Source organism: Pogonomyrmex barbatus, unplaced genomic scaffold, assembly GCF_055798465.1.
Source record: "Pogonomyrmex barbatus isolate J1 unplaced genomic scaffold, ASM5579846v1 scaffold13, whole genome shotgun sequence".
Lineage (NCBI taxonomy): Eukaryota > Metazoa > Arthropoda > Insecta > Hymenoptera > Formicidae > Pogonomyrmex > Pogonomyrmex barbatus.
The window spans coordinates 1,602,098-1,611,847 of NW_028297109.1; positions in this window are offsets into that span (position 1 = coordinate 1,602,098).

Below are 9,750 nucleotides of genomic sequence, written 5' to 3' on the forward strand. Positions count from 1 at the left end.
ATAAAAGAATAGAAAATCAATAAAAATGTAAAATAATATAACATCGCATAGAAAATAACATAATTGGTTTATAACAATAAAGTCTTAATTTTTTTCTAAAGAAAGTAAATTATGAATAAAATATTGTGACTATTTAATAACGTATTAAAATGTAAGAATATATTTCATGTGAAGCACACGTATGCACACATACTCAAAACAGGCGTATCAATCATCGATCTAGGAAAGAATTCGGTACTTGCTCATAGGACATTTTCTATGTCATGCGTAAAAATATGATTTCTTCAATGATTCTCTTACTAGCAAATGCATTTTATATGTATGCACTAACTGACAACATTGCGGAATAATCATTTGATTCATCTTTCTCTTCTATTCTATGTATCATCAGTCAAAGAAACACATTCGTTTTACGCGCTAAGCCATGCGCAACGAAGAGCCACTGGGATCGTGTATTATTTATGCGTAATCAACTTTTAGTTGAGAGTATTTTATAATCAATAAGAAACACATTAAAGAAACACAATATAGTTTTCTAGAAAAATTATTTAAAAAGAAAAGATAAGAAGAAGGAATAAAACGTATATAGGAGAGTGTTAAAAATATTATTGTCAAAAAACATAATAGTATTATGTTTTAATTACTTTGCAATTTTACACTATTTAAATTTGTTTTATGAAAATAACAATACAAAATTGCAAATTGTCCATGCCAACTGTGAAAACTCTTTGCATAGAATATAATTAAAATTGTTTCCTTTACTATTGTCATAATATTCAATGAATAATAATAAAATTATATTCTATATATGTTATATATATATATTTTTTTAATATAATGTATCTTATCACGCTATATTTAAGAGAAAAAAAAAGAATGTCGGTGTCCCTCCCCACATGGTAAAAATTAAACACTGCATCTACGTGCGGGCTGCCGCTTTGCATTCCTGTAGTTTCATTTTGGTGGATCGGAATTTGTGCTGCATTCACATATACAGATATCTATATATACATGTAGACTAACAGCATGTCCTGGACCAAACTACGATCGAACATCGCTGAATACTACCCAGGTACAAGATACTCCCTCGACATCGAAATGTTGGCGCCATCCTTGTACACACGAGTCTGCATATATATATATATATATAAAGATTATATTCTTCTATACAAATGCTAACAGTCCGTATGAACATCCTATATAATGCTAAATATCACATTAGATGATAGTTTTGAAAAATATGGAAGTAATGAAGAAAAAATTATTAATTGCAAAAAATAAAGTCAAAAATTATCATTGTGTTTAATAAATAAAAATGAACGTGAGAAGATATATTTAATTATGTACATATAATATATATATATATTTGGCGTGTAATATTCAGCACGTTTGCATTTGAAAATTTTATGTATCAATTAATTTAATAATAATAAAATAATAAATATAATAAAATAAAATATTCTTCTTGTGCATGTATGCTTATAAAATCTTAAAATTTGAGAGAAAATCAACATTTTTATAACATGATATCTAAAAACATTCTTTATAGTAAAAATGCTACTATTGTTTTTTTTTTAAACAGAATTTCCTTAACATTTAGCACCTTGCAAAAGCCGTTTTATTTTAAATTTATCATTAACATTCATGCTATAGGGGATTATAATCATGAAATTATGTTCTTATATTGCGTTGTCCATTCTATTATTCTTTCGTAATATTACTCTTCAACAAAATATAATAGATCGATATAATAATTATAAATCATTATTATTACAGTTTTATTACGAATTAGTTATAAATGTTATAATTGTAGTTACATAAATATTTTTCTCATTGTAATCTCGAATTAAACAACCTCAGTCTGATAATAAATAATGATAAATTTAGTAATCAAGCCATCATTTTATTTCGTTTATCGTACTATTATTGTTTTAATTTATTCAACACGAACTTTGCATAATTACATGTTATCAGCACGATTGTTAAGCGGCACGCAGCCTAAAGTTGGAAAGTGGCACTCCTCTTTTTTTTTTATTTTTTATAAATAAATACGACTTGCCATCATGATTCGGCAAGCGCCGACCATTTTGTGACTCCAAGGGCAAGTAAATATCTTCATCTTTGATATTCGTGTTGTTGGTGCATTAGCCATTTTCCTATTCTCGTTCGTGTTGCATTACCATTGACGATAGATCTCATTTGGACTGTTAAATAAGTCTAACAAATCATCCGTTGCAAAAGATTTCAATTCAGATCGATTGTTTAAGTAAGAAACTAATATGCGCAAGAAGCTAATGTATATAAAGCTTTTTCAGAAAAATCTTTTCCTTCGATCAATGCTTCAATTAATGTAACAACTTTTTATTAAATCATTGATATTTCTTCTCTAAATTTGTTTAATTATGACATGTAATTGCATGAGTATTGATTTCATATTTTTCTATTTTTGATGCAATTTATTTTCTAATACAATGAACGACTGGTGGATTATACGATTATTCTATACAAAGGATAAAATAGCCATTAATTTATCTATACACGTTATAAGATCAAGGAAAATTATTATATATGAAATTGAAGTTTTTGAAAAAGAAATAATTAAGAATTTTATATATTTTATTAAAGAAACACAAAAATGTATCATTGACAATTCTCTTTTTATTTTAAAATAGAGTTCTATAATAAAATATTACATTATATTTGCATTCATCATTATTATTAAAAATTTACACAGTATATACTAATAAAATTATTATAAAGCAGATCGTTTATTCAGGCATCAAGTCGCCTGTACAAGCCGCCATTCCGTCGGCGAACTCTGCGCCAATGTCGCGAATGGCTGCCTCTAATATGATCGTCTCAAGTTTACTTTAAAATCTTCAAGGATAGAATAATACATGCATAGACAGATATGCAATATGGAACACGGTCACAATGAGATATTGTTTTTACCTGTCGACCTAGATCGACAATAATGATAAAATCAACGATTCCGTGTTCTATTTTAATTTTCAATATTTTACAGAATTTTTTTAAATATACATTAAATATTAATATTAGCTGTTTAATATGTAATGTAAATTACGTAAAATATTCGTGCAGCGGTTATTATAGGAAACAAATTATTACAAGCATGGATACTTCATCAAGACACGACAATGCACTATTGAGTTAGAGAATATTATATGAAACAATAGATATAACATCAAAACTGCTATACTTTTTGATATAATAAAATGATATGTAATACGTACAAATACGATTAATAAGATTAATTTATGTCATTTTCCTCTCATAACAAATTATTTTGAATACTATATACTGTTCCAATTTATAGAACTAACAATACTTGATTATACGTGATTATGTGCTATAGGAATTTAAATTTGTGTACATATGTATTGGTATAGATATATAATGCAGATTAAATGTAAATTATAATCATTATCATCGAACCTGATTAATTACACTTTTTGCCATTGCGGAAAGAAGGCGCAATTTCGAGAGATGCTTGTTACGAAAAATGGCTTGTAATAATCGAGCTTGCGCCGTTTGATCGTTCAGGAACATTTAATCGCACCGTGCCCGCCAAAATGCGCTCCGGCGCATGTTTATCGTTTGTAAGAGTCGCTTGTACCGCGCTTTTTGTAAATTAAACCGCTACTATCGCGCTGTACGTGCATTTCTTGATAAACCTGATGATGCATTCATTAACTTCCAATGGGTGGTACTCTGGCGCAGTGATAAGACCGCTCTCGTCCGAACGTGGTTGATAGTAATATGTGCATTCGCGATAACAAAGTGATGACAAAGACACACATAGCCGTGGCATCGCAGACTCGATTTTGCGAGAAATGAGAATGTCGCGGCAAGAAAAGCATACTATTGCAAGAGAGTAAAAGAGAGGGAGAGGAGAGAGGAAGGTGGGAAAGAGGGAGAGAAATACATTACATTTATGGTGATGGATAATAAAGAGAAACAAACATCTTAATTTTATGAAATATCAAGAATTTTTTGTTTGACAATATCGATATAACTATTTCATTATTTTCTCTTTTATTATTTTCACTTTAAATAATAAAAGAAGAACATTAAAATCAATATAAAAGTTGGTCTTAACTTTTAAATGTTTTTAATGTGAAGATCCTCCTTTCCTTTTTCAAAAGGAATATTTTTTAAATTTGCCTCCTGCAATTTGTATTTTTTGTTTGCAGGGATCTGCGTTTTATGACTTGTTTGTCAAAGTGCAAACCCCCCCAAATGCACAGTTTTGTCAAGAATCATCTCCTCTTTGCAACGCTTTCTGCGCATTATTTCTCCACTTTTCTCGCCTTCTTTCGTCACTTCGAGACCGCGTCGTCCATCGAGATTTTTCTTGTTTGATTCGCGACTCGTTCGCCCACAAGGCTATTACCAGGACCTACGGTCGATCCTGATGCACCCACGTTCCTCTTGCACGCAGTCGCGTTCGCCAACACAAGCTCGCGCGCAGTTCGGTTTCCAGGAAGCGAGAAGAGGCACGCCGACGCCGTTGACGATTAGATTGCAGTGGAGGACCTCCACCAATTCCAAAATGGATTCGCAAGGATCGCGAGAAGCGAGAGGATCGCAAGGATCTCTGAACGATGCAAAGAGGATAGGAGGTTTCGAGAGAGCAGCTGCCGCGAGAGCGTCTCTAATTTGCTATATCTCGATTGGCAGAAGCTGCCACGTAGAAAAGAAATGCGTTTTTGGAATAAAAAAAGATGGTATAGTATAATATTAACCGGCAACAACTTAATTGACAGAATTTTAATTATCATTAAGTATTTCACATTTAAAAACTGAACATTTTTAATCATGTAATATCTAGGTTAGCGCATCATAATGAGAACTAGAAACTCGGAATTTTTAATTTTTTTATTATTCCAAAATGCAAAGATTTATAAAGTAAAAAAAATCTGACTAAAAAAAAAAACAGCTTTGATTTATATACAGATTAAATTTATTACATATAAATTAAACATCAATTTTTGTAAAATTTATAGCTGTTATGCATATTTATAGTATATAGTATGTGCATAATACGTGCATAATATGGAACAGTGCGCGAGACATAAAATTTATTATGTGAAAGAATGCGGTTTTATTTGCTACTATATGTAACACACTGATATCAAATATGTAAATTGTATTAATGTTTAATGCATTGGTTGATTTGTGCCGGTCGGTCTAGAAAGAAAGATTCAACATCCAAAGAATCGTACGATCCATAAATTTAAGAAAACATATTTGAAATATTACATGTCTTTTATCCAAAATATTTCATTTAATTATATTTTCCAATCATTTTATTTAAATAGTAAAATTGGATATTTACAAATCATGTTTAATAATAATTTAATATGTTGTCTTGGAGCAAGAGTGATATCGAGGAGTGATGAGTGCAAAAGAAGGGTGGCCGCCCTTAGCAAGCTGCACCCTTCAATTTTCTGATCGGCGCCACGCCTATCTCTTCTGTTACTTAACGGTGAGCTGCACTGACCATATTTTATCCCAACGTCCCCACAAGATAATGCAAGCATTACAACGCTTTCGACTAATCGATTGGCCCTAATTAACGTTGACGGACTTGCGTCACATAATAAAAGCCATCAATGGAAATTTCATTAATTAATTTAATGGATAAAACTCGATTTTACACACGATTTATAGGTTCTGCTGATGTTAAAGAAATGCGAAAATTCGAATATAAACATACGAGATAAAATGGCAATATTTATATTTATATAGATATGAATATATATGTACAAATTCTTTCCATGCCCAACATTTTTATGCAAAACTTTCGAAGAAGCAGATTATAGGGAACATTTTTGATTTTTGATATATTTGTTTTAGACCGCTAATGCTTTTAATGTTTTATTTAATTTTGAAGAAACCAGAAAAATTCCATTGGCAAAATTCTCTGAGGCTACCGTGAGACAACAATGCTGTTGGTTTAAAACAACGTGATGCGTCGAAGAAGTCAAGGAACGAGTCTTAATTGGCGCCGACAATCCGGTGGCCCGTGGCGACGTGAAACGAGAGGACGAGAAGCGGGAAAAAGAAAACGTGAAGAGAAGCTGAGGGAGTAAGAGGGAAAGAGATAGAGAAGGAAAGAGAGAGAAAAAAGAAAGAAAGACAGCAATCGGACGGGAATAAAACGTGGAAAAACAAAACTGGCGGACGACGACGCTAATGCGTGCTACGGGATAGCCAACACAGAGATCGCCTTTTCCTGGAAGCAGTTGCTCGCTTGTCGGAGAAGATAATTTTTGTCCTGCCGCGGGACCTCTTCGATGCAGGAGGAGACTGGTGACAATCTTCTCCTGAACCCACCTCCATCTCATCCACCTTTCCTCTCTAGAACACCTCCCGACGATCCACCTTCTTCTTGACTCCGTTGCCTCCGTCTTCTCCCTGTGTTTTCTATCGCTCATAATTTGTGTAGCTTTTGGTTATGCGACACTATTACGCGGACGCTTTCACACATTCTATTTCCTCTAAGCAAGAGTATAGAGATAATGACTAATGGGATGTTAAATCTTTGAGCAAGATATCTGTTATATCATAAACCTTAAAAACTAGAAACTTAAACTTTCTTATACTTCCTAGTTCTCATAGTTTCAGTGAAATAAGTAATCTCTCTCTTTCTTTCTCTCTCTCTCTCTCTCTCTCGCTCTCTCTTCATTTTTCTTCACTTCTCTATGCAATCGGCATCGCTCCTTTTCCTTAAATTTTTCTATTAACCTGTCTCTTTTCTTTTCGTTCTGAATCGTCTCTTCTTCCTTCTCTCCAAAGCCTTACAGCTTCAACTCCTGGTACTTTATTCTCTTTCCCCTCTAACCATTTGCCTCGTCCCTCTCGCCTTTTACCGGGAATTGCATTCCAAGTCGAGGTCGCTAATGGACGACGAATGGTCGAAGGGGTGTGAGTGCATGGAAAGTGCACTCTTGCCCTCCCCCCGTCCTGTCTGGCTCGTTCTTTCTTCGTTTCTCCTGTATGCTCACGATGAGAAAGAAACGAACGTTCTCCACGAGAGAACACCCCGGCCGCGTCTCGGTACATACCTGATCGCCCCGTTTATGGTGCCGCCATGATGGAACCAGCGTCTGGACGCTCCTGCACATTCCACCTGGGACATAAATTAGTGATATTTTATGAATTTTATATTGCGCGCCACGAGACAGGGATCTTCGGAAGACACGGGAGGACATCGTCGGCTTATTGTGCGGGAAGACACTAACTTGCCGAGAGGATATAATTTTATTTTTAACTTGAACGACAAGCGTTAACAATTTACCTACAGTGTTGTGAAAAACTTTGTCTCGCTATTTTAGATTGCATAGCCACTAATTGCCACTAGTATTCTCTTGAACAGACACGTCACAGGAGTTTTTTAAATTACAAGAAATACTCAACTGCGCGATCTTAGAATATCTTAGAACACAAGTACGCGTGAAAAGAAAAAAAAAACAAATCTCTTGCACAAACATCATATCAATTAACAATATTTTAATAGAATTAATGCGAATTTTCAAAAATATTTTATGAATGAAAAATAAATCGGCATAAATCCGTATCATTATCAATAATAATAAGTCCATAATATATTTTATAAAATTTATATATATATATATATATATATATATATCCTATTGTATGTTATTAGTAATAAGACACCTGAGACTGTAAAAAGTTACATTTATCCCGATTTATTCCGCGAGAGTCTAGCTACGTTAATTAAACAAGACACAGAATATAACAGTGCCCGTACGTATGTCGATCGATCGATCGATCGAAATAGCATATAAATATTTCGGTAGTTGAATGTTGAATTTACGATTCGATAAAAGTTTACGAGTGAACGAATCGCTGGCGAAAGCACGCATTCGCGACTCACGATGATTGCACCTACAGTTGTGAGTGATAATATCGAGTGTCGAGAGAGTTTGAAGAGTACGAAAGAATCTTTTAACTGAGCGTTAGGTATTTTGATTGTCGTGGAGAAAGATTGCGTATGGTCAATTTATTAAAACTCCTACATATTTGCGATTATAAACAGCGCATATGCGATCGCTTCACCGCTAATGTCAGATTATGAACGATTCTGAAATTGCATGTTATCAATAAAATGCGAAAAATAATTCTCGTCGTATTACGTATTATATTTGCGATATAATAATTTAATTTTATTGCAAGTCTTTTATTGTATGTCTTTTAGCATTAAAGAATGTATTATTTACATTCTATTGATGTATGTTATTGCAACACTGTATCATTTTGTATACATTTTTCTTTCTTCTTCCTTTCTCATATTTTAAATTTTTAATTTTGATATACATTATAAAGTTGATGGATTATTTTGTCTTTTTGTTTAAATAAATATATATTTCACAATACATATTTTAAATTAGCTAAAAGAGAAAAATGCGAATCGTGAAACTAATGCGATCGTCGACATGTTTCCATAGCAGTTCTTTTAGGGATCGCAAGGTTACGGGATCACGCTGCTGCTCGAAGGATTTTGTATAGATCGTATCGACGCGACAATTGGTAGCCAAGATCGTGTTTAGATAAAATAAAAATCTGGAAGACGGCAGAGACAACAGCTCCATTAGATGTTGCTTTATCATCATTGAAGAATCATCATCATATATCCAATCGTGTAGAAATTCCTCGGGAAAATATTGACATGTCAATCAAATTTCAGTAAGAAACTAATATAAAAACAAATATCACACGTAAAAATAAAAAAAAGAAAATAAATTATATTTTATTTCTTTTCAAGGATTTTACATAACAGATTCAAAAAGTAAATCATAGTATTTAAAATAAATCATATAATAATGATATTTGCATTATTAAATTAGTATTAATAAGATGGATTTAATTTTGATATAGTAAGATGCGAAATCATCATTTGTACGAATTTAATAATTTTAGCGACATGAAATATTAAACATCTTAAGTTTAAAATATCTATAAAGGATTCGAGAGGAGATAGGATTTTTCAAGTTTAAATAAAAAATGCCATTTAACCCCAAATATGCTAAATATTTGGCATAATTTTCGTATTGTGGAAAGAAAATATTCATGACTAAAAGAATTGAAATGTATGCGTAATTTATTGTACGGTTTAGACTGAATTTTGATAAACTTATTGCATGTATCTTTCTCTCTCTCTCTTCTCTCTCTCTCTCTCTCTTTATTTTTTTTTTTTTGGAGACGTATTCTTTTATTTTGGCTCCATTCGTATTTTGTGTCTATGGCTGAAAGTACATTTCTATGCTTCATTTCTTGGATAAATCACTTCTTTTATTCTTTTTGTTATTATCTCTAGTATTATCTCAATTGTATATCATTGAGATATTTTAATCTTAACCTGACTAAGATCTATGAAATTATGAGAAGATGGTATTGATATCTCATAATTGATAATCATGATTGTGTCAAGATAGAACACAAATCTTTCGGGCGCCAAAAATACAAAATATTATAGATAGGTCTCACAGTAAGAAAATATGTTTTGTGGCAATGAATTGCTTTTTAAATTGTTTTTTACGTCACTCGAGGAAAAAGTCTCCAATTTCTCGAAAAGATACTCTTGCAGGTATGTTTGTATACTTATGTATTGATAAATTTGAAATGTAAGAAAGTTTTTTTTCTCTATTATATGGATTTTTAATGTCTCGTATTTTAAACATTATTAAGATTTATTTTTTTTAG